This window comes from Tiliqua scincoides, chromosome 5 (assembly GCF_035046505.1).
Source record: "Tiliqua scincoides isolate rTilSci1 chromosome 5, rTilSci1.hap2, whole genome shotgun sequence".
Classification (NCBI taxonomy): Eukaryota; Metazoa; Chordata; class Lepidosauria; order Squamata; family Scincidae; genus Tiliqua; species Tiliqua scincoides.
The window spans coordinates 12,603,657-12,629,222 of record NC_089825.1 but is presented as its reverse complement, the minus strand read 5'-3'; the positions used below and the strand labels follow the sequence as shown (position 1 = coordinate 12,629,222).

The 25,566-nt window shown below is 46.1% G+C and overlaps 1 long non-coding RNA gene across 1 annotated transcript in view; it reads left to right on the top strand.

Moving 5' to 3' along the window:
* LOC136651781 (uncharacterized) overlaps window positions 1-25,323 on the top strand; it is a 59,700-nt gene extending 34,377 nt beyond the window's left edge. Inside the window, exon 4 of the long non-coding RNA XR_010794544.1 lies at window positions 24,855-25,323. This is a non-coding gene — a long non-coding RNA (uncharacterized lncRNA). The remainder of the gene's footprint in view (window positions 1-24,854) is intronic.
* Window positions 25,324-25,566: the final 243 nt, after the last annotated feature.

Here is a 25,566-nt window from a genome sequence, read left to right as displayed (position 1 = left end):
TTGAAGACATCAGGACCCTCAGGGATAAAAGCAGCATCTGGAGGAAGGAGAGGGTGTGGGTGGTTGGCTGGCAACCTTCAGTCTCGAAAGACTATGGTAGAAGCCTACAGCACCCGGTATTCCCAGGCAGTCTCCCATCCAAGTACTAACTAGGCCTGACCCTGCTTAGCTTCCAAGATCAGATGAGATTGGGCATGTGCAGGGTAACAGTGGGTAGTATAAGGAGAAAAGTTTGGAGGAAGGAGAGAGGACTAATGAACTGGTGGGCAGATGGACTATTGAGGACTGCTGGGATGGTTGTAGACTGCTGGGTAGTGGATAGCTGAGAGGGTGCTGCTGTACTGAGAAGAGCCTGCTACTTTGAGAGCTGGGAGGAGGGACCCTGTGGCCGCATCAGGCAAGCCACCTATTGGTTATCTTCCTGTTAGTGAGTGCTGGGAATCATCAACAGTAGTGTTGTGTGCTGCTATGCCAGGTTTGGGCCGGGGGGGGGGTCAATTAACAGAGTGGGCATAAGTTCTCTATATGGAGCTTGGAATGGGAATTTGGCAGCGTAGTTAGTTAAAGCTTTAGTGGTTGTTCCTCAGACCCCAGAGTCTTAGCAGGTCCCCGAGCCAGGTCTTGCACCTCCAACTCATTCTTACTCCTCTTCTTCACCCCTGTTCAATGAGTGGGGCAGAGGAAGGGCGAGTGAGTGAGTGGGCAGCGCCCATGTTTGAGGCTGCGTAGCCTTCTGCTCACGTTACTGTTTGCATGCAAGGCTAAACAAAATGATGGCACCCAGCCACAATTTCAGGTACTCCAACAGGTCGGCAGTAGGCCTTTTGTTGGTGTATGGCACCCAGAAGATGTGGCCATGCCAACTGCTGACGCTAGGCCTATGTGATGGCAAACACAGTGCTGCTAATGTAAATGCTAGTTCCCTTTCTGTCTCCAGAACTCCGAGAGGAACATCCCGGAACATTGGTGTTCCAATGTCATCGTGTTCTGCACGTCTCTGCCTCCCACCATTGGCATTCAGTGAAGACTAATGACTTATTTAGAAAGCTTTTAGAATTTCTAAGCTCTGTGGAATGATGAGTAGCAACAGCACAACTATGCAGAATATTACAATGTTATGACACCAAATGTTTTCCGCTGGGCATCACAGAGGGGGAAACTAGATCGGCACTTGCTGTGGTCACTAATATTTGCTTGACATCTAACTTGGGCCTCAGATGAAGGTTAGATCTCTCTTATGATTTTGCAGAAAAACTGGTTTATTTCTTTTTAAATGACCAGAATGGGAAGCGTAGAAATACTCCAACTGCAAGCAAAAAGGTGGGTTTTCTAATTTAAATGGTCATCTGCTAAAACCAGAACTAAGGAAGCAGAGCAATTGTCACTTCCCAAATTTGCGAAACAAAGATCGCTGTCAGATGATGGAACCATAGTGGGCTGGGCTGAGAGAAAGTGGTGGTTTGATGGTCAGCAAGAATGAGAAAAACATTCCCCCCCCCCCAGTTTATGACAGCCAGTAGTGTAGCGGAGCTATGTTGCATCCTGCGAGGAATTGAGTGGGCTAGAGGTCTCCTTGGGGTAAGATTAATAATAATAATAATAATAATAATAATAATAATAATAAACTGTATTTGTATCCCGCCCTTCTCCCTGAAAGGGACCCAGACTACATTTGTACTGTTGCCCTGGGGAAAGTCCCAGCTGCAGCAATGGGTCTACTCAGACCTGTATCAGTAGTATTGCTTGAACAAGTCCAAGTGGAGCCTTGCTGGCAGGTCTGACCTGGGAAGGCGGACAGGGTATGCCAAGTGCCAGTGCCACCAATCCCATTCCCTCCTGGTACTGATCCTCCTACCCTGCCCCATCTCCGCCCTCCTTGCCCCATAATGCCCCCTCCCCAACCCCCCCCCCACCTCTCTGCTGCTCAGTGCAGAGCTTACCAGAGCTTGTTTGCTCTGACATTAAAACCTGCACTGTGCACTTTGGCTTCCTACTGGTGCCACTATCTTCTGTGCTTTAAAATTGACTTTATGGCACATTTATAACAGTGTGCACTGGCGCAGCAGTCACTGCACCTGTGCAAGGAGCAAATAGGATTGTGACATAAGAGATATAAAGAATTATGCAAATGCTTTAATTTCAGTAAAGTAGATGAGAATGTGGTATGAATTAACTGGAGTATCACCCGAAACTCTTCACTTTCTGTTTCCAGGTGTAACTTTTAGCTTTGTATTACTGTAAGTGCTGAATCCGATGATGCTCTCTCTTTCTTTTCCTTTCTTGATTTCCGAAGCTGAGAGCGAAAGGATGTTTTAGACCAAAAGGGGGAAAACGGTGTCTTCTGTTAGAAGTCATGTTGACACAAGCTGCTGGCCCACCCAGTGCAGTCTCTGAATGATGTACATTTCCTGGCTATTCAGGTTAAATGGCTGAGCAAGTGAGCATGGAATTTGACAGGGGTTTGCCTCACTTTTGAAGACATCTCACTGCCCAGGTCGAATCCAGCTTGCCTACACAACCTCTTCTTTTTGGCTGCAATCAAAGGAATACTTTCACTTGTATAGAAGGAAGCTCCTTGGAGGGAAACTTGTTAAGGACTTTGTAAAGTAAAAAAACAACAAAACCATTATCTGAATTATAGAATGGAAGGCACCCTCAAGGTCATCTAGTCCAACCTGCTGCCTGTAGCAGGAAATTCTCTTCGAACATCTCCAGCAGGTCCTTGTAGAGCCTCTGCCTGAAGATTTCCAGGGAGGGAGAATCCATCACCTCCCTTAGCAATCTGTTTCACTGCCAAACCAGTCTTACCTTCAAGAATTTCTTCCTGATGTCTAACCAGAATCTACTCTCTTGCACTTTGTACCCATTTGATCAACACAAACTTCTCCAGTTGGTCTCTCTCTCTCTTAAAGAAGAGAGATGTATGAATATATGAGTCATGTGAGCATAACAGAGTATGAGCGCATGTGTGTCAGATGCAACATGAAGAGGTCACTTCACTTGCATGTGTGGAACAGCCAGTACAACAACCCTGTGAGGTGGATTGACCTGTCAGTGACCTGTCCACAACCAGCCAGTAAGCTTCATGGCTGAGAGAGGATTTGAACCTTGGGTTTTCCCTGTTGATACTCAATTGGATGCACATTATGTGTAATTAATCTGTGGAACTCCTTGCCACAGGATGCAATGATGGCACATGGCCTAGATGCCTTTAAAAGGGATTGGACAGATGTAGGGAGGGAAAGTCCATCACAGGCTACAAGCAATGATGACTATATGAATCATCTAGGATTTAAAGGAAGCCTGAATGCAAGAGTGGCAACAGGATACAGGTATCTTGTTGTCTGGTGTGCTCCCTGAAGCATCAGGTGGGCCACTGTGAGATACAGGAAGCCGGACTCAGCGGGTGTTGGCCTGCTCCATCAGGGCTCATCTTAAGTTCTTATTATGCTGGCATCACCTGTAAGATGATACTTTGATTCAGGATTGTGCAACACTTTTGAAAAGAATGGGAGAGCAGAGAATGGCACATGTAAGATCCAGGATATGACGTCTTTTTGCAAACACAGAAAGCTAAACCCAAAGAAAATGCTCCTCGCCCCCTCGCCCTTCCACACCCCAGATTCAGAAATCATGTCTGGAACGATGGCACCCATGTCTCAACCTGCATGATGGCCCTTAATCTTGCAGATCTATTTGATGCCAACACAGTACGTGCTCATGTTTCCCAGAAGAACCAACCCTGGCCCGTGCATTTTACACAAAATGGAAACTTAGGAGAAGAAATGTAAAATGGGGAATGAAGAAAATGATGGAGGTCACAAAGGGAATCGGAAGTCAATTCAGAGCCACCTGACCTATATCTGGACCATGTATACTATGGTTGTACATGATACAGACTGGTTCCTTTGGCAGTGCAATCCTATGCATGTCTACTCAGGAGTCAGTCCCATGCATTCATTGGGACTTACTCTCAGGAAAGTGTGCATAGGATTACAGGCTGACCTGGAGCTAAGGGCCAAGATAAGGCATAGACCAAAAAGAGACTAAGAACTCTGTGAACATGTTTGGTGGCCACTTGTCCATATATTTGTATGCCATACCATAGCAGTGAATTGAAAGCTGCTGCACTACCCTCGCTTGGCTCACTGGCTGGCTGCTGTGTTGCAGGTATCACGATCTCCATCCCTTCCTCTCGGGGAATGAAGGTGCCTCACAGTCTTTGAGGCTGTAGGGCAGTTTTGTGCCCAAGAGGAGATGTTGGCACAGCAGCGACAAGTGAATTCTCTTGTTGAAAGGGGAGGGGGTGGGACTGCAGAAGGAGGCAGCTCATTCACTTGTCCCCTTGCTACAATTCCTGTGATTCTGTCTATCTTCCCCCCCACAAAGCAATGAGGCCGTTCTTGTCTTCTTAGCTGATATATGTGGGAGCGTTGACAAGGGTGTCAAACACAGGGTCCACAGGCCGAATGGAAGCACACAGCCCCTGGAAGCAATTTATCTGGCCCCCATTTTAACTGGGCTCTCCCAGCTTGATAATTGTGCTCTGTCATATCTTGAAAAGATGAACAAGATTTGCACATTTGCAAATCTTGGCCATCATTTGCTGCCTGATGTCACTTCCTGCCCTCAGCAGACACCTTGAATACTAATTTTGGCCCTCTGTATGAAATTAGTTTGACATCCCTGATCTAGCAACTGAGAAGGAGAGGCGGTGTTTGGGGAATTTGCAACATTCCACCTGGGTAACAGTCCTCTATGTGCCCCATCATTCTAGGAACTGCATAGGGATCTAGAAGTGTGTTCCCCTGCTTTGGGTAAAAGTAGCATCTCTATGACATTGGCAGACATTTGGCTGATCTCCACCATCAGCACACCTAAGAAAAAGGTTGAAGAGCTCATTCTGCATGACCAAACTTGTTGTTACCATTGTACAAATCAATGGTAAGGCCACACCTGGAGTATTGTGTCCAGTTCTGGTTGCTGCATCTCAAAAAAGACATAGTGGAAATGGAAAAGGTGCAAAAGAGAGCGACTAAGATGATTACGGGGCTGGGGCAGCTTCCTTACGAGGAACGGCTATGGCGTTTGGGCCTCTTCAGCCTAGAAAAGAGACGCCTGAGGGGGGGCCTGATTGAGACATATAAAATTATGCAGGGGAAGGATAAAGCGGATCGAGAGATGCTCTTTACACTCTCACATAACACCAGAACCAGGGGACATCCACTCAAATTGAGTGTTGGGAGAGTTAGAACAGACAAAAGAAAATATTTCTTTACTCAGCGTGTGGTTGGTCTGTGGAACTCCTTGCCACAGGATGTGATGATGGCATCGGGCCTGGACGCCTTTAGAAGGGGATTGGACAAGTTTCTGGAGAAAAAATCCATTACGGGTTACAAGCCATGATGTGTACGTGCAACCTCCTGATTTTAGAAATGGGCTATGTCAGAATGCCAATGCAAGGGAGGACACCAGGATGCAGGTCTCTTGTTATCAGGTGTGCTCCTTGGGGCATTTGGTGGGCCGCTGTGAGATACAGAAAGCTGGACTAGATGGGCCTATGGCCTGATCCAGTGGGGCTGTTCTTATGTTCTTATGTTATGTGAAACTTGACAAGGCATTACAGATATTGCTGTCTCTTCCCTCCCTCCCTGTGTGTGTGTGTGTGTGTGTGTGTGTGTGTGTGTGTGTGTGTGTGTGTGTGTGTGTTTCCTTTTAACATAGCAGCCAGAGTAGGAAGTGGGATATCTGAATCACAGGGCCAGCTGCAGGAATGCGGGTGTTAAGTCAGGCATGGACTTGAGGGACCACCCCCACCTGAGAGTCCAGATGCACCTATTGGACACCTTGCTAACTCTTTTGCGGTGGCAGTGGTGGTGTGAGTCAGTTGAAGGGCCACCACTGCCTTTGCCACTGGGCTCCTCCCACCTGCAAATGGGGTCATCCCTGCCTAATCATAGGACTTCTAGGGAATGCTCATGTTCACAGACGGGGAGGTCTGGGGAAGGTGGGACTCCATGCAGTTTGTTTCTTTGTCTCCTATTATTACAGGGGCTTGGGAGAAAGTCCATTGACCAGTGGGAGTGGAGAGGACCCTTTGGCAAAATCACGGACAACCTTAGCATTCGCAGCAGTAGTAGCTTCGTTCCCACCCTCCTGCTGTCAGAAGACCTGCTGTCAATAAGCCATAGGGGCAAAGTCCAGCCTCACCCTAGAACTCAGTGCACCCTGGAACCAGTCCTGCTGGACGGCGTCAGCATGGGCAAAGGGGAATGTGATTGTCTTCCACAGCACTGTATTTCTGCAGAAAATCACCTTCCCTGCAGTGAATTGCCCAAAAGGTGCCATATGTAGTCAGCTGAGAAATAGAAGGCAAATGCAGCCTTGTGTATTTCAGTCACTGTCTTAAAAAACATATCTACATTTGCCAGTATTTCCCTTATATGTTGAAGGGCAGTTCCATGTCAGGGTGCAAGCTAACCATCGTTTTTGGCAGGAAAAGGCAATTTGAAAGGTGACAGGAAGATGACATCATGCCCAACACCTTTGGAGAAACCAGAGATTGTCAAAGAAGACACCTCTTGCTTGAAAGCGTATGTGCACCAGGGAAATGAAACTGAAGCTGCTTGGTGTGCATAGAGGTGAGCCATCTAAGGAAAAGCAAATTGTACAAGCTGGAACCTGAATGTACACTCCTGACTTTAAGGTACAACATTGATAAGTGAAACCTAAAATTGTTCCCTACGCTCAAACTCTTTAGGAATGCTGCAGGTGCCATGACTGGGCAGGTTCTTCACTCCATTTCCATGGGGGATATCCAAAAGGCAACAATGACATGCTGCTAAAGGCCACCACTTCATGTAACAGGATCAGGCTGGGGGTCATGAAGGGCCATATCTGAATCCATCCCAAACTGTGTTCTCCAAAGCAGCTGAAATGGAGGGCTTGCGCTGAAGCTGGTGTCGGGACAACGGGTGGTGATTGGCGGTGAGGTTGGAGTTCTGGTGCTGGCACTTCCCTCCCCTCTCCTGATCTGCCTTTATGCCAGAGGAAAATTAGGAGACTGTACTAGACAACCAGGTGCGCGCACGCACACACACACACACACACACACACACACACACACACACACACACAGAGTTAGTTCTCAGAAGCCTTCATGGAGAATTACATGGAGCACTGGTGATGTGTACATAGTATGTCACAGAAGTTTCTCATGCTGAAGCTTTCCTTAAGGGAAATTGATGGAGGGGGCAATATAGGAGCAAGGTGGCTCAGTCCCCACATAAAGGCTTGAGCTGAAATCTGGAAGGTATCCAGAGGAGATTGCGCAAGCAACACCCAACCAGAAAGGTCAGGCAATGTCAGGAAGTAGAGGCTCCTGGGATTCATAGCAGGATCAGCCAATCCAAGGGCTTTCATATTGCTGTATCCCTTTCTGCATTTGAAGAGCTCTTTGGTGCCAGATTATGATCAGCTCTCCAGATAGACCCAGCCTCTTGCTGTGAGGTTCAAACCCTGGAATTCCTGATAGGAAGATCCACAAAGTGCTGACCTTTCAGGCCAGCTAATGACTTCATGACAGCCAGGGCCAGCCATAGGGCAATTTGATCAATTTGACCAAACTGGGCCCTATGCGCGGAGGAGCCCCACACTGGGGTGGCAAGCGAATCACCTGCAACCACAGCTAGCATCTCATTCTGAAGTTGACACTCTGGTATGGAACCTTCCGTACTGGGTCTGATCAGCTTGTAATTGTTTCCCCCCCCAGCAGTGGGTAGTGACAATGCTGCTGGGTGCCTCACTGCTGCCACTTGTTCTGGTGAGTAGGGGGGCCCGTGGAGGTGGGCAAAAATGTTTTGCATTGGGTCCTGCAGTTCCTAAGGCCAGCACTGGTGACAGTCACGGGTTTTTTGGAAGTTATTATTGATCTGACACTTGAGACATGATGCCTGCTGCCCTGGCCTGCAATTAGATCCTCTGTTATTCAGGGGAGAAGGGGAGTCAAAAAGCCATTTGCTATGTGATAAGCTCCATATTGACAAGCAAGCTGCCTTTCGGTGACATGACTCACAGAGGAAAGTCTGGTAGCTTCCAAGGGATTGCAGGCTTTCCTGGAACACAGTCTCTCTCTCGCTCTCTGTGTCATATTTCTACCCTCCCTGCCTCTCTTCCCCTAAGAAGGCCCAAGGTGGCTAGGACCTCTCTCCCCCTAGGAGGACCAAATAGCATTCCAAGTAATGGATGGCCCAGGAGAACACAGAATGAGGATATACGAGTATACACAACATCTCACATACGTCATAGTGTCAAATGTATTATGCTATAATTCACACATGTACTATAATACTGTAATTCACACATATACTGCATATAGTGTACACAGAAGCAGTTGCTTGACAAAGGGCCCAATCCTTGAAGTTTCCAGTGCACTGTAGTCATGCTAACTGCACTGTGTTGCATTCAGCTGGGAGGGCGGACAACTGTCATTGAGGCTTCCTCAAAGCAAGGGAACATTTGTTCCCTTACTTCAGGGCTGGATCAGTTGGATAGGATTGGGCCCCAGTTAATTAACTGATTGATGAGACCATGGGCTCAAAATGTTCCCCACTGGCATCTATACCATAGCAGAACTAGAGGGGGGAGGGGCTGTAAGTGCCGCATGGCTCCCAAACTTGCTGTGTGAGCTGCCTCTCCCTCTCGCTCTCAGAGCCATTCTAAGGAGTGAAAGCAACATGGAAGCATCTCCTCCATGTTGCTTTTGCCCCCAGACAGGCTCAGAGAGTGCGGGGGGGGGGGCAGCTTACACAGCAAGTTTCAGAACCGTGCAGAACTTACAGCTCCACCCCTAGCACTGCTACTGTATCTACACGCTGCTGACATGGTTGACTAAGGGTGCAGTCCTAACCAACTTTCCAGCAGCAACATAAGGGTAATGCAACTCTGAGGTAAGGGAACAAATACAGGCATGAGCTGCTTAACCACGGACCGCATATATGACGGTGGTCAAAGCACAATAAAGATGCTCTTAATGAGAGTAAGCCCCATTGAACAAAATAGGACTTACTTCTGAGTAGACCTGGTTAGGATTGTGCCCTAAATCTAAGAAGCCAGCAGAGGGAGCCATAATACCTAACAACACAGCCATTTACAGCAGCCGCTGTTCTTGGTAAGGTTGTTTTCAGAGAAACTTTTGTTAGGTAAAGTACTACGAGTGATATGCATTTGACACAGGAAAGGGACAGATTCCAGGACTCCACACAACAGGAAAACCTTTGTTATAATATGGTCCCTTTTATACCATTTACTGACACTCTCCCCCACCCCAACGGCGCATACCTCCAGTGGCATTCCTCGAGGGATGTGGGCTGCACCACGGGGTGTGCATGAGGGGGTGACACCACTGCTGGCCAACATTTTTAAAATTTTGGTATCTTTGAATAATACAATCATGTTATATATCATTCAGTGCAATGCGTAATTAATGCTGAATGCAGTGAAGTAAGCCATGTTGAAATATTTCTACACTATCAAAAATTACGGCCAAAAAACAGTGGGGCAATGGTGTATCACCACATCCACCATCCAGGGTGTTGTATCATGGGGGTGACATGCTGGCCTCCCATAGGAGGTGACACAAACCCCAGTGACACCACTGCATACCTCCCAAACTCAAATGTTTATATTCCTAATCTGTAACAATTCCCCTACTCGTTCCCTTCCTTCCCAACCCTGAGCCATCTCTTTATTGATATTTTACTACAAAAGGGATATTCCCTTATACGATTTGTGCACTTGTTATTTTTCTCTATTCTGGTGTCTCATTTTAACTGTATGTTTCTTCCAACTTCTATCTTATTTTTGGGATCACTGAACATTGGAGCCCAGTGGTGAGAAGTGCATTGCACATCATGCACAGATGTGTGATAAAACAGATGTTAGAATGCTTAGTAAAATGATCATCTTTATGGACTCAAGGTAGACAGAAGAATGTTCCCGTTCTCTCGTATGCTTGGGAGATGTTCCTTAAAAAATTTATATTTAATCAGCTTTGACAAAATAATACAAAAAGCAGAATATATCATGAATGGAAATATAAATACAGGAAAAGACAAGCAAAGAACCCAGGGGGCAATAAGGAAGATATGGTTCTGGGACTAACATAATGAGAGGGGTGTAGAGTTTCACGTACGTGATACATGTAGGGTTACATGTATGTGCATGTAATGGATTTAATGCTTGAAGTCCTGCTTTGAACAACTGCATTTGGAGATGAGGCCTATATTATATTATTTGAACTCCAGCCCTTCTCCTGAGCCTATAAGAGGTCAGTAGTTTAGCTAGGGGGGTGGCAATGTGGTAAGAATTGCAGGCACCCCAACGCACTGTGTAAGCGGCCCTTCCTGCTTGCCATCAGAACCATTGGGCTGTGACAGGAATGCACATTGCCAGCGCTGCCCCAACGGCTCTGGTGGCGAGTGGGAAGGGCCGTTTATGCAGCACATTGCATTGCCTGCAATACTTATTGCACGGGCCCCCCCTCTAGCTATGCTACTGGAAGAGGTAACAAACTGCCTCTGACTTCAAGCCTGGCCTCTGAGATAGTCAGAAACTCATAAACCTGCTGCTTTCTCATTGCCTCCAAGGTCTAATGAGGTCGGGAAAAAGCCCCATCAATGTTTGCCAAACAAAACAAAACAAAATGCAGTGCTTGACACTGGCAACTTTGTCTGTGGAGCCCTGAACTGACACCTGAGTGTACACCAGTATACCTGCAGCCAGCAGGACAGCATCATAAAATGTGCAGCCGCTCACACTTGTCCCAGCACATAGATGCTGCTATATTCCCAACAGAGTTATCAAATGTACCTTTTCAGTTTGGCCACTAGAGGGAAGCAACTCTCTATCCTGTAACTACTGGACTTCACGTTAAAGGGGAAGGGCAGGCGAAAGAAGACTCTAATGCAAGGTGGGATATGTATATCTTTCTCTTTTAATGGCAACATTAACATGTTTTTAAAAGAGAAAACGAGTAGAGTGAGGAAATGAATGCAAGTTCCCATTGGCTCACTTTTTCCATAATGAGTAGAAAAGGAACCTTCTCTGACACCGGAGTTATTGTTGCCGGTCATGGCCAACCAAGCAAATTACACATTAAAATAATCACAGGCAGTGCTTGCCTGTGCTTGCTCCATCTTGGAGTCATCAAAACCATTTCTTCGGCTAGTTCAAAAATATGTTGGTCGTGACATTCTGTGAGCACGTCCTCCAGGCCCTATTTCGAGGGTGACAGCAGCACGGCTCAGCTCAGAGCCGGCTCACTTAAGGAAGGGGTGACTTGTGCATATGCATTAATGCTGCTTCAGCATTCACTTGGAAAGACCACGTGGGTCAAGCTGCTTAATCGCTCTTCCTAACAGAAAGGCAAAGGGGGCTTTTTGGAGGATTTCAGTCGGAGCAAACTGAGGGAGACACAAAGCAAACAGGCATGTTGATCCTATAACAAGACAATACTGATAGTTTATCTTGGGCAGATGTGAGAACTGCACATCATTTGGAGCAGAAAGCAGGGCTAGCTGCATGATGCACACCCACAATGGCCCTGCAGAGAGAGGACACCGTTTAGTTTCTAACAGGGAATGGTCAACATCTTGGGCTTTGATTTGAAAAGATGTCGCTGGCGCTCAGGTTGCTGTATTGGGAAAAGTGTGGTTAGTGCCTGGGGACACCTTTCCACATTTATTTTCCACATTTTTATGACGCCCTTCCTCCAAAGAGCTCAGGGAGGTGTACACAGCTGCTGCCCTCCTTCTGGTCCTCACAACAACCCTGTGAGGTAGGTGAGGCTGAGAGAAAGTGACTGGCCCAAGGTCACTCAGGAAGCTTCATGGCTGAGGGGGGATTTGAACCTGGTTGTTCCAGGTCTCAGTCCACCTCCCAAACCACTACACTACCCTGGTTCTCATCACCCTGACACCTTAGAAGCAAGTTAAGAACATGAAGAACAACCCTTCTGGGTCAGACCCAGGGTCCAAGTTAGTCCAGTTCCTGTTTGCCAGAGATGCTTCTGTGAAGTCCATAGGGTAGAGCATGAAGGCAATGGCTGCCTCCCACTAAATATATATATTTCATATATATATTTTAGATAGATATTGTTGTATAAGATAGTGTTGTATTTATAGATATAAATCAGTATTCACTTTCTTTAATTCGGTGTTTCTCAAATGGTGTTTCTCAAATTATTTTTAATAATAATGAAAAATAATTATTTGACTTGACACTACCATGGTCTGTGAAGGCATCTGGGGAAAAGTTACAGACCTGTACTTTAAACAAGCTACTATGCATATTCTTTTAACAATGATAGTAAAGGGGACTTACTCCTGGGTTCGTGTGGGTAGGATTGCAGCCTAGGATTGTTAAAAATTGTCCTGCTTGATGATGTCACTTCCGGTCATGACATCACTTCAGTTGGGTCCTGACAGATTCTCATTCTAAAAAGTGGGTCCCAGTGCTAAATGTGTGAGATCCACTGCTTTAATTAGATTTGGCTAGAATTTAATTTAGTCAAGTAATTTATTCAGGTAATCTTTTAAACTGAGTTTTTTAAAAACACTAGCCATATTTTGTTCTCCAAATAAATTAGCTCTGTTAAAATTTTTCTTAGTGGTGGCCAGTCACTTTGTCAAAGGAATTTAAATCACGGGTTGGATTTTGACATGTAGCTTGTGTTTCAAGAGAGTACACTGAAGGCAGAAGTACAGCACAGTGACCTTTTACTTTACTTGCTGATACCTCCAGGAGAACAAATTTCAGAGGAGCAGTTGTATTGGTCTGTGATAGCAAAAATCAATCATGAGCCCTGTGGGACCCACAGAGGAGTACAATATTATCTACTTTTCCCGGTGACTCTTGTGTGCTTAATCTGTGAGAATGGTAGCCTATGTTCTTTCATTGTCTGTTGATCGCCTAGTAAATTCTGAACCCTGAACACCAGAATAGTGGACAATAAATGAAACAATGAGCCCAATCCTATGCATGTCTACTTAGAAGTAAGCTCTGTTATAGTGTATGCGGCTTACTCCCTGGTTTGCGTGGATATTATTGCAACTAAAAATCAATTAATCTGGAATCTAAACTCAAAGGAAGCCTCCTGTAGATTAATAGTTAGGGTTTGTTGGACCTAGACTGTCACCTTTTCCACCAGTGTGGGTAGCTCTGGGGGGGGGGGGCTCCCAGTTTGTCCCATGCTTCCTGTTAGGGTCTTCTCCCCGTAGGCCCCCCACATATGCCCAATCTGGAGAAAGATACTTGTTTCGAATAGCCTAGTCCTATTCATGGTCTGTGCTGGTGGAACATCAGTGCCATAGGCACACACCAACACAAAAGCACTATAAAGTGCTTTGTGACAGCATTAGTAGCCAGTGTACCAGCAGAGTGGCTGGAGCCTTCCTGAATGCACCATCGGCCACTGGGACACGTGCTGAAGCAGTTAAGTCCAGCACAGGGGTGGGGGAGGGTGGGGAGGGGGTGGAACAGGGAGAAGATAGGGTAGAGGATACACAGATAGGTTCTGGGGGGGCGGATTGGCTGCACCAGTGTTATCGCTGGCATAGGTTGGTCCATAGCAGCTGCTGGGCTTACCCTGGGTCAAGGAGACAAATGTTCTCCTACAAGAAAACCCCCAGCAGCCAAAATTCCTCTGCGGTATCTGTGCCAACGCCACTGCTTCTCCAAGCGGGGAGTTTAGATTGGCTTGAGTTGTAGATCTTGGAAGAAATTGATGTTCAAATAAATGGGGTTAGAGTTGTGTTGCTCATTGATTTTATTAGGAGTTGGCGTCATTAACCTTCTCTCACTTAGGGTCACCAGAAGCATGGTGTGAATCAAGCCAGGAGCTCTTGTTACCTATTCTATGCCTTGCCATATTGAAACCCCCACTCCTCTTTTTCTGTGTTTTTCATTCTTTACAGGCCTGAACATCTCAGGTTTTCTCCATCAGGGAGTCGTTGATCCTTTAATCACAATTACAATTACTTTGATTCAGTCTTTGTTTAGGCTTCAGACAAATTAAAATATAACCCATTTACATCTTAATTTTATTAGTGTGCTCATTTGAAATGGAATTCTGCGACTCTTCCTTTGTGCCGTATTTACATTTATAGATTTCAGACCGTTATCTTGAGAATAATAATTAATATCAGGTTGTTTTTTTTCAAAGCCCTTTTCCGGTAGTAAATATTTGAAAAGGAAAGATTCATTTCTCTAGCTTTTAAAAAAACAAAAAACCCCAAAAGCTGTTCTGTAAATAAAATACTGTTTGCAGCAGTGACAGGCAATTAGCAAACGATTTAGATTTACTTTGAATTTTCTTAGTGATTTTCTGCTCTCGAGTTAAACTGAGAATAATTATATGCTATATTTCCTTTCTTCTTACTCCTCTGTTTTAGGATGTATATAGGGTGGAAGATGCCACTCAAGGTTGAGGGGGGGCACAGAAACTACTCCTTATGATTTGTCCTTGGATCAAAAATGGTGCATGGTGAGCTCCACAAGTACAGCAGGAATTCAGAGTGGCCCCTTTCTAAAACAGATCCCCAAGACGGCATTTCTGAAACTTGAGGGCCAGCAGAGATGTGTCAAGAAAAAAGTGCCCACTCTTGGTAAAATTTTCCCTTCTGTGCTACAATGAGAGGACCAGGGATTTTTTAAACTGTAAACTGGGGTTAGTTTGCCCTAATGGGATTTTGTGTTGCAGACAGTGGACCTACATCACCACTGCTACAGATCTGAGAGGTGTCTGCATGATTAGGGCTCCTTTAATTAGTTACTTCAGTGGTTCTCACACATTTAGCATTGCGACCCACTTTTTAGAATGAGAATCTGTCAGGACTCACCCAAAGTGTTGTCATGACTGGAAGTGACATCATAAAGCAGGACAATTTTTAACAATCCTAGGCTGCAATCTTACCCACACTTACCCAGGAGTAAGTCCCACTGACTCTCATTGTTAAAAGAATATACGTAGTAGCTGTTAAAAGTACAGGTCTGTAACATTTCACATACCGTGGCAGCATCAAGTCTAATATATTAAAAATAAAATATTGAAATGAATGGGGAGCCACCTGAAATGGGCTTGCGACCCACCTAGTGGGTCCTGACCCACAGTTTGAGAAACACTGAGTTACTTAAATAACTAAGAACATAAGAACAGCCCCACTGGATCAGGCCATAGGCCCATCTAGTCCAGCTTCCTGTATCTCACAGCGGCCCACCAAATGCCCCAGGGAGCACACCAGATAACAAGAGACCTCATCCTGGTGCCCTCCCTTGCATCTGGCCTTCTGACATACCCCACTTCTAAAATCAGGAGGTTGTGCATACACATCATGGTTTGTAACCCGTAATGGATTTTTCCTCTGCAGATCTTCTTGTCATTAATAATGTTGCTTTGGTTTAATCCAGCATTTCTGAAACAACTGGGTCAGGACCCACCAGGTGGGTCATGAGCCAATTTCAGGTGGGTCCCCCTTCATTTCAATGTGTATTTTATTTTTAATATAATTGATGCTACAATGGTGTGTGACTGCATTTGGGGAAATGTGACAGATCTGTACATTTAGCAGGCTACTATGTATATGTTTTTAACAATGATAGTCAATGGGGCTTACTCCTGGGCAAGAAAGTCCTGTCTCTTTTCTACTGCGTTGGGATGCAGTTTTGAAAGTGAGCCAGGCTTCCTAACAAGCTGTTTGTATTCTCATTTATTTAATAATGCCTTACATTCATCTAGGTCAGTTAAAATGAAGACCCCGCCGCAAGTCAGATGATTACGGGTTGCCATCCATTTAACGTGCCCAATGATTCGTGCTCAATTTATTGACTCTTTGACATGCAGCATCTGAGGCTTTGCACCGTGCCTTTAAATACACACACGCGTGTGTGCACACCTCTGATGTACAATTGCCTGGGTAAAGCGATCAGGCACAGCTGTGCGTCAGGGAGTGTGTTACTTTTTTTGCACTTGTTTCATTTAAGGCTGTTGTGCTAATGAGACTGTCTGGGTTGAATGGTTCCCTCTCAGGAGCTCTTTGGATTTTATGCCGACATGATGGGCCTTCAATGAGGGCTGGGTGATTTATGTTACCAGGGCATCTGGCTTCAGGAGTTGAGCTGCGCTTGCATTTTATTATCCGTTTGAAACACACACAGACACACCAAGCAGGCAATTGGGCAAATGAGCTGCACTTTGTTTACAGCTAAAGACGTGAATTGCTTATTCACAGCTCCTGGAAACTCAGACAACAGTTGCAGTTGTGGGTTGTCTTCTATGAAGCTCGATAGGAATGTCTCTGTGGAGGTCTTATGCTGCTGGCTAAAACCAGAACCAGAGGAACAATTTTCATCAGAGGATGGCTCCATACAAGGCCTTAGTGTGGCACCTGGGTGGAACCCCGATACCACATTCCAAGAAGACACCTATCCATGACTGGAGAACCTGATGTGCCCTGGCTGGATTAACATACACAAGGTGCAGAATCCCCCATGATCACCTTGGCACTTCCAGAGTTTCTTGATTTTGTTGTAGTGCTTTTAATGTAGTTGTCTTCTTGATAGTTGATTTTTTTTTTGTTTTTTCACTGCTGTAAATTGCTGTGGGTGTTTGTTTAAGCAAAACAGAAAAGCAGTGCTTTGCCAATACTGAAAGAACTCTGACTTCCAGTTTGTTTTGAGTGCAAATCAACAGAAGGGTGAAGCAACAGGCCACCCATTTGATGTCCCATTAACGAGAGGCATACTAATTTTTGGGGTGGCAGCGGTTTCACTGATACTTTGAACAAAAGGTTTGTGGGGAGGACTTACAGCCCTATCTTATCCAGGGCTTACGCTGATGGGTCCTGCAAGCTGTTAGTCTCAGACTGATGGCAGGAAACAGTGGCATAGCCAAGGCACCTGGCACCCAGGGGCACAAAATTTTTTAACACCCCCATATCCCATCTCCTCATAACACCCCCTCCCAATTTTTAACACCCCCCAAACACTCTTTTTGCCAAAAGGCACTTCCAGTTTTTGGCAAAAAACAAGTACCTTTCGGGGGTCTCTAAGACATTATATCATGGTATGGTACCCAGGGCAATTTACCCCCTGCCTCGCTTAGCTACACTGCTGGCAGGAAAGCCACTCCGCTATTCAGTGGGCTGTGGCTGCAAGTGAAAATGACCAGAGGCCACACACAGGTGAGGGCAGGCCTCTGAACCTGCTCCATTCTGCATCATTCCCAATAACTTGATGGCAGGGGCAGTTTGAGAAAGTATCATGGGCAGATCGGGGTGGGGAGTGGGCTGGGCTGGGGACAGAAGGGGGCAGAAGATAAAGGATCTTGGCAGCAGTGGCATACTCTGGGATCCCATTCCTCCTTCCTGACCTGGACTCTCACCTACAAGTCTCCTCAGTTTTACACCAGCAAAAGAATTGGTATAGGTCCAAGGAAATCATTGGAGTCCAGGCGGGACATAAGTAAAAGAGAATTTTTACTTACCTCTCGTGGGCCATCTGGTGCCCCATCCCCCCCACACAGCATGGTCCATCAGTAGTGCTGCATTCTCTGGGTCGGCAGGGGATAGGATCTGGCCCTTAGTGCTTATGGGGAGAGTTATACTTTTTCCTTTTTAAACAGTTTTTCCATCACTCCTAGTAGCATAAGAACCTAAGAACAGCCCCACTGGATCAGGCCATAGGCCCATCTAGTCCAGCTTCCTGTATCTCACAGCGGCCCACCAAATGCCCCAGGGAGCACACCAGATAACAAGAGACCTTATCCTGGTGCCCTCCCCTACATCTGGCATTCTGACTTAACCCATTCCTAAAATCAGGAGGTTGCGCATACACATCATGGCTTGTACCCCATAATGGATTTTTCCTCCAGAAACTCGTCCAATCCCCTTTTAAAGGCGTCTAGGCTAGACGCCAGCACCACATCCTGTGGCAAGGAGTTCCACAGACCGACCACACGCTGAGTAAAGAAATATTTTCTTTTGTCTGTCCTAACCCACCCAACACTCAATTTTAGTGGATGTCCCCTGGTTCTGGTATTATGTGAGAGTCCTGGAACGTGCTGGAATCCCTAGAATGTATTCACTGCTGAAACAGAGACGCCTGCGTTGGCTTGGTCATGTCATGAGAATGGATGATGGCTGGATCCCAAAGGATCTCCTCGATGGAGAACTCGTGCAAGGAAAGCGCCCTACAGGTAGACCACAGCTGCGATACAAGGACATCTGCAAGAGGGATCTGAAGGCCTTAGGGATGGACCTCAACAAGTGGGAAACCCTGGCCTCTGAGCGGCCCGCTTGGAGGCAGGCTGTGCAGCATGGCCTTTCCCAGTTTGAAGAGACACTTTGCCAACAGTCTGAGGCTAAGAGGCAAAGAAGGAAGGCCCATAGCCAGGGAGACAGACCAGGGACAGACTGCACTTGCTCCCGGTGTGGAAGGGATTGTCACTCCCGGATTGGCCTTTTCAGCCACACTAGACGCTGTGCCAGAACCACCTTTCAGAGCGCGATACCATAGTCTTTCGAGACTGAAGGTTGCCAATACAATAAAAAAGAGCATCTCCCTATCCACTCTGTCCATCCCCTGCATAATTTTGTATGTCTCAATCATGTCCCCCCTCAAGCGTCTCTTTTCTAGGTTGAAGAGGCCTAGAAAAGCAAAGTTAGAGCTCCTCTCAATGGGTGCCAGATGCCATTTCTCCCAACATCTATGAAAGCTGGAGGATTAAAACAGCCCCACCCACAGCAAAACTGACTTTTGTTATGAATTTTTCTGGGACAGAGAAAAAATTGCAGCCATTGTGACCCACAGGCAGAAACAAAACAGCAAGAAAAGCATTTAACCCCAGCTAATTGGGTAAGAGGCACTTTTTCAAGTGGGTGCTCCTTTTTTAGCAGGGGGAGAGTCACTGGCCCACCTCACCCCAGCACTGTCTGTTCTAGTGGCTGTCTGCTGGTATTCATTTGCATCTTTTTAGATTGTGAGCCCTTTTGAGACAGGGAGCCATTGAGTTATTTGATTTTTCTCTGTAAACCGCTTTGTGAACTTTTAGTTGAAAAGCAGTATATAAATACTGTTAATAATAATAATAATAATAATAATAATAATAATAATAATAATAATAATAATAATTTGAATGCTCCTCCATGCCAATAAAGGTTGTTGAATTGAATTGATTGAATGCCCACTTGGGAGATAAAGCAGGATATGAATGAATGAAAGCAGCTAAAGAGCAGTTGAGCCAAAGTAGGAGAGAGAGCCCAAAAAACCATTTTTGCCCAACGTTGCATATACACAACAGGGATCAGATGTTTACACCTGTGGGCTGGGCAGAAATGGAAACTAAGGAACAAGCTCCCTCTACTGGCAGAGGCTGACATTAACACTCACACCCACTGTTATTGTACAAGTCCAGCCCATTTGCTGCCACCTTCCAACAGGACCTTCCTGTTCCAACAGGACCTTCCAACACCTTCCAACAGGACCAATCCTGGGCATTCCGGGGGAAGAAAAAACAGTGAAAAGAATAAAGAATCCCTGCCATCACCGCTGTATCTTTTTCTCCCTCTTACTTTTTGGGATTAGCCTCAGCCAAGTGGGCCAAGGCATCTTTAAGTGTGATGAGTGATGTTCTATTTAGTAGCGAAAGCCTCAGCACAGTGTCTTTCCCCAGGGATGGCTTTCTGGTGCCTGCCTTTGGTATTTTGCTTTGTGATTCTGAGCCCTTTTGGTCAAAGGATCTTCTTTTCCCTTTTTTAAACCATGTAAATCACTTTGTGAGCTGTTTGTAGAGATGTGGTTTATATATGTATTCTTAATAATAATAATGCAAGTAATGGTATCTTTGTAGATAAAAGCAAATATTATAAAAGAATACCTTCAGCTTCCAACGTGCTCTCATCTGAAGGAAACCTGGAACTCTCAGAGAAGTGGGGAGAATGCACACCAGAACAGTCCATCTTCACTTAATTTTTAAAAAGTGTTTTCCACCAACAGATACTTCACCTCAAATAATTCAGAGTTTACATAATGCTTTATACTTCTTACTTTTCTTGCCTATTCTATGTACGAAATGTATCAGTCACTGTCGTACACGGCCTCTTTCTTCAAGGATCTCAGGGTAGCATACATGGGTTTATTTCATATTATACTCTGTCCATTTAGGGTAGAACAGGTGACTAGTCTAAAGCCATCCAGTGAGCGTCATTGCTCAGTAGTGATCGAAGCACAAGTCTCTCTAGTCAATACCTAACATACTGACCACTATGCCATGGAAACTCTGGATAACCACAGGTATCCACAGGCTAAAGCACTGGATCAGAAAGACATGGGTTACAAGTCTTCCTGCTCACCCATGAAGCTTCCTGGGTGACCTTGGGCCAGACATCCAGCCATACAGATCCAATGTAGCAATGCAATGCTACTTGGGAAGCACCCAGGGCTTAGAACCTTGGTGCCTGAGGGAGAGTGCTAAAAGCAGAAGCACTCTGAGGGTTTGAAAGTTAGAACTAGAGCAGCAAGGAGTCAGAGACACAGCAGACATTCATTCAGAGGGTTGATGCAGGAAGAGCTGTGCCGGAAATAGGGCGGTATGAGATTGAGAGAGAAGTCCGTCCTCCCGGCTAGCTTCCTCAGACTTTTATTCATTCTCAGAACACATGATGCAAAGATATGCAATAGGGAAAATTACTGAAGGTTGCTGAAATCTGCACTGCTAAGCAACCTGCTGGCTCTGGCTTGACCGCAATACATTTCTAGATAAGCGCTTCTTCATAACATCCTCTGTTTACCGGCTACTGGGCTTCAGCCTTCGCAACTGGCCCACTCTGGTGTGCCTGAGTGGGGGGGGGGGCAGCAGATTGGCCGGCCTGCCTGCCGGTTGCCATGTTACCAAGGCTAAGCTCAGCGCCTGTGTACAAACACTACATCCTGGACGGTCACCTATCAGGAAAGGTGTAGCAGTTCTCTGCTACAAGTATTCCACAGAAATGACCTCCAAGATCCAGCTCCAATGTTCTCCTGCATTCCTTTTTCAGTGCCTGTTCCTCACAGGAAACACCCTTGAAAATACAAGTTTGGAAAGTGACCATGCGGCCCTGTTGAGAGGGTTTCGTCTGTCGAATAATTGGATTGTCAGTGCTGGAAAAAGTTGCCCATGTCCCTCCTTGCTCACCCCCAGCTTCCTTTCAAGTAAGTTGCAGAGTGTACACTTCAATGGCTGCCTGGAATGTGCCAGTTTTCATTTCCTGATAACAAATAAACCCAACGTCCCCAAAGAGCAAAGCTAATTCCAAGCTCAAATTTATACAACTCGAGCTAAATTATACCCTGTAGTGTGTCTGAAAACACTCCACACAGAGTGTTGCCTGCCAGCACATCAAAAATGGTACACATTCCAGGGTAGCTTTGAGATGGGCCCGGAGAGGGAGATGTGGACCCTCAAGGTTTCGGCTCCTTATTAAACCAGCAACCCATGTACAAGAAAGGTACTTTTGTCAATTCGATGTTCTGCATAATCCGCTTTCTATTTCATGATAACTAGTCACTTGCAGCCTTTGAGGAAGAAGACTCTCTGGCCTCCGAAATCTGCTTATGTGATGTAGGCTCAGAACCTCACATGGCTCCTTCCTGATTCTTTCATTTATATCTTTAGTTATGGCCCAAAACTTCTGTACACTTCTGTACTGTACACTTCTGTACTGCAGCGAGTCATGGACTCTTCGCTCACAACAGGAGAGGAAACTGAACGCTTTCCACATGCGCTGCCTCCAACGCATTCTCGGCATCACCTGGCAGGACAAAGTTCCAAACAACACAGTCCTGGAACGTGCTGGAATCCCTAGCATGTATGCACTGCTGAAACAGAGACGCCTGCATTGGCTTGGTCATGTCGTGAGAATGGATGATGGCCGGATCCCAAAGGATCTCCTCTATGGAGAACTCGTGCAAGGAAAGCGCCCTACAGGTAGACCACAGCTGCGATACAAGGACATCTGCAAGAGGGATCTGAAGGCCTTAGGAATGGACCTCAACAAGTGGGAAACCCTGAGTGGCCTGCTTGGAGGCAGGCTGTGCAGCATGGCCTTTCCCTGTTTGAAGAGACACTTTGCCAACAGTCTGAGGCCCATAGCCAGGGAGACAGACCAGGGACAGACTGCACTTGTTCCCAGTGTGGAAGGGATTGTCACTCCCGAATTGGCCTTTTCAGCCACACTAGACACTGTTCCAGAACCACCATTCAGAGCGTGATACCATAGTCCTTCGAGACTGAAGGTTGCCAACAACAACAACAACAACAACAACAGTAGTAGTAGTAGTAGTAGTAGTAAGGACATCTGCAAGAGGGATCTGAAGGCCTTAGGAGTGGACCTCAACAGGTGGGAAACCCTGGCCTCTGAGCGGCCCGCTTGGAGGCAGGCTGTGCAGCATGGCCTTTCCCAGTTTGAAGAGACACTTGGCCAACAGTCTGAGGCAAAGAGGCAAAGAAGGCAGGCCCATAGCCAGGGAGATAGACCAGGGACAGACTGCACTTGCTCCCGGTGTGGAAGGGATTATCACTCCCAAATTGGCCTTTTCAGCCACACTAGACGCTGTGCCAGAACCACCTTTCAGAGCGCGATACCATAGTCTTTCGAGACTGAAGGTTGCCAACAGACCAGATACAAAGAGTGACAGGGTGTCTATACCTTTAACCATTGTATAGAAGAGAGAATTTTGGCAGGTGCAGCTTTTCAAACCCTTCCATGTTGAGCTGCACCTGCCAAAATTCCCTCTTCTTTACATTGGTTAAAAGTATAGGCAGCTATAGGTTAAATGTAAGGTATCTGTTCCCCCTTTGTATCTGGTAATCCCAATATTCTCCTGGCCTTGGCTGGTCCCTCCTCCACTTCCCTGTTCTCCCCTCCCTGCCTGGTTGCCCTCTGGGTCCAATGCCTCCTGGGTCTCCTAGGGGATAGCGAGGCTCCTGCAGGTACTTGCAGTGTAGGCTAGTGTGCTCTGTTCAGTTGGCCAATAGCCCATGGCCTGTCCAACGGAAGCCTTCCTGGTCTCTCCCATCATGTGCCAGGCCCTGAGTTCACCAGGCGGGCTGCTCCCCGAGTGCCCAATCCTATCCAACTTTTCAGCATTTATGCAGCCACAATGCAGCCCTGAGGCAAGGGAATGTTTGTTGCCTCCGTGTCTGCTCCCCCCCACTGCAGGATGCAGCACACACGCTGTTGGCATAGCTGCATCAGTGCTGGGAAGTTGGGTAGGATTGGGTGCTGAGGCTGATAAGTCCAGCCCGAGACACAAGGCTTGACCTCTAAAACATGGGCACACACATCCTGGCTTGAAAACCCTGCCTCCCATTTTCAGAGGTGGGGGAGCTAGCCAGAGTTTGTCACCGGCAAGAAGAAAGGCCCTCTATGCATTCTCATTAAGCACACTTGTTTCTTTTGGGTGACTTCACATGTGCCAGTGCTGAGCCTTAGCCGAGAAATACGTGCTGGCGCTACTGAGGCTTGGCAAGAAGGAGGGCCTAGTGAGGCCCGATGACCTTGTACAGTAGCAGAGGGCAGAATCTGGGTCTTGGAGAATAATAATGTGCTTCTTTTGGGTAAAATCCTTGTTTCTGCAGTGGGGATTTTCGTTAAGTAAGGGCTGCGGGCTAATAGAGTCAATTAATAATAACCATCATAATTAGTAAAATGCTGCATCTGTTATGTGCAGCCTTTCAATTCCAAGATCACAAAGCACTTTACAACAGTTAACTAATTAAGCCTTTCAACACCCATGAGGCCTCCTCTAATCTATGGCAGCCTGAAGTCTCTAGTGTTAAAACAAAGCCATTTGCAGATGGGGAAGGTGAACTGCAAGCTCCAAATAATAAAAAAATAGTGATTTCTTTTTTAAAACCACAACTCCTAATATGCCAGAGGTCCTTGCATTCTACAAAGGTAAGATCAAACACCATTACCTGCCTCTTGAGGTTACTGTATAGCTTATACAGAATAAGTAATTTTGTTCTAAATTCGACTGTTTGCTCCTTGGAGCATTTCTTGATGTATGCAAGCCTTCCTATCAAAGTCATTGTCATTGCTAAGGCTAAGGGGTCGAGGTGAAGGATATCATTCACCATCTTTATAAAATGAAGACTCCTGAGTTGAGACAATGATTGCCAGTTTGGCCTGCTAAACACAGGGTGGGTTTAGTTTGATATAGGGAATCCCACGTAGATGCCAGTGAACTAAAGATGCCATGAATCCTGGGAGCTCCAAGAAATTCACTTCCTAAAACTCTGTCCCTAAAGTTCTCCTCCAAACTTAAGCTTGTTTCTTGCTGGTATCTCTTCCCCCTTCCCTCTAGCCCAGTGATTTTTAACCTTTTTCATTTCATGGCATACTGACAAGGTGCTAAAATTGTCATGGCACACACCATCCGTTTTTTGACTATTAACAAGGCACACTGTGCTGCTGGTGGGGGGCTCACATCCCCCAATGGCCCTACTAATAAATGACCCCCCCCAACTCCCAGGGCATACCTGTGGATCAACTGGGGCACACCAATGTGCTGCAGCCCAGTGGTTGAAAAACACTGCTTTAGCCCCTTTTCCCCCAAATACACTCCCTTACTCTTTATGTACTGGTGTAGTGGCAACAGAAACAGCAGCAGTGGTGCTTGTGGGCTGGAAGGAAGAGAGAAGTTTCTTCTCTATTGGTCACCCCTTCCCACTTTGACACAGTGGCATGCTCTTTTGCAGAGCCTTCTGAGGGTAAATAATATGCAGAGAGTAATGAAGTTTTTTATTCTCCCCTTTGTAGCCCTGAGGTGCTGTTCGGCAGTGTGTCAAGAGGGAAAGCTTGGTGGTTCTTGGGACTTGGCAACTTCCCAAGGAAGAATCTCCCGGCAGCCAGAAATGACATCACAAGAGGCGAAGACAATGGAGAAGACCATAGAGGTCAGTGTGCCATGGGAGGAGAAACATTAAAATTCACTGCTCTAGGATGTCCGCCACTGTTCTGACACGAACAGCAACCTTCACCTGAATCACGGACACCTCTCTGAGCTACATGGATGAAGAGAAAGAGGGAGAGAGATACAAATGTGGCAAACAGATATGCATATGAGAATATTTGATCTGCACAGAGATTTTCTTTGGGCATTTGAATCTTGAATGTCTTCCTCAGATTCACCCACAAAATGTACTTCCTTGTTGACTTTGCTTCATTTCCAGATGTCCTTCATCTGGGAGCTTTTTTCAGTTATTGTCAAGACATTAGCCCCTCAATAAATGCTGAAATTTTTTGTTTGTTCTGCTGTCTTGAAAACCATTTAATTGGATAGTATTTTCCAGTCTTGGCTTGATTTTTATTAACACTGACAGCAAAATCCATAAGCGCCCTTGAAGGTTCAAATGTGTTGCTGACAGCGCTATCAGAACGGCTCAGCATTGTGTGTTGAATTCGACATGCCGACTTCTCTCCTTCTGCCATGACCAACTTTAGACGCTCGGCTTCTTAAAATGTAGAATAT